The following is a 908-nucleotide window of genomic DNA, read 5'->3' on the forward strand; positions in this document are numbered from 1 at the left end:
AAAGTAAACCTTTTGTAAAAAGATGTATTCGTCCCCATGGCAAGAAAAATGGAGACGAACATTGACCTGCTGTTAATTACAAGTCTTTCCTTGACATTAAATTTTAATCATTCACATCTGCCAGAAGGACAGGAGGAGGCGAGGAAGGTATTAGCCAAATCTGTCTGTTTCTCCATCAAATCAGGGTGTTTCAGTGAGTTTTCTGCTAGTTTTCCTCCTGCCATTTACAACAATAGAAATTGAACCCATTTGGGTGATATGCTACAGAAAAGGGAAAAAGTTCTGGAATCAGCAGAGTAAATCCTACTGCTGGGAAAAAGAATGTTAAATGAGCACGGATACATTTCCGGGAATACTACCTCCTAAATTCAAGGGATTCTCTCAGAAAGTGATGTGGGAGACAGTACATCCCATGTGAGTATGGGGATTGCTCAGGCAGCAAAAGAAGAAGACAAAAAGGGATAATAATGGGTGCTGTGGGCCATGAAGTGACAGCTGAGAGCCCCACCTGGGTCCCTGAGCTATGAAGCTCCAGGCACTGGGGTAAGCACGAAGCTGCTTCTGCTGTTAAATCCCACTCAGAAGCAGTGGGAAGGGACAGGAACATTTATTTTCCAGCACTCAGAAGCGAGATGAGAGCAACAAATGCACAAATGCAAATTGCACCTTTGATAGGGATTGCACCTTTGATATGGTGCCGGTGTTGTGAACTGCACCAGAGGAAATATTGGAGATGCTGCATTCCAGCAGAGCCACCCAGAGCAGCACTTTATATTCCATTCTGACCACTAAACTGCAATAAAAGCAATGCAGAGGTTGAAAATCTCCGATAAAACTGGATTGTTTCCTCAAAGCCAGGCATCAGGAAGTAAAATAATAAGCTAAGGACTATGAGCATACTGTGTTCT

Source organism: Meleagris gallopavo, chromosome 3 (genome assembly GCF_000146605.3).
Source record: "Meleagris gallopavo isolate NT-WF06-2002-E0010 breed Aviagen turkey brand Nicholas breeding stock chromosome 3, Turkey_5.1, whole genome shotgun sequence".
Taxonomy (NCBI): domain Eukaryota; kingdom Metazoa; phylum Chordata; class Aves; order Galliformes; family Phasianidae; genus Meleagris; species Meleagris gallopavo.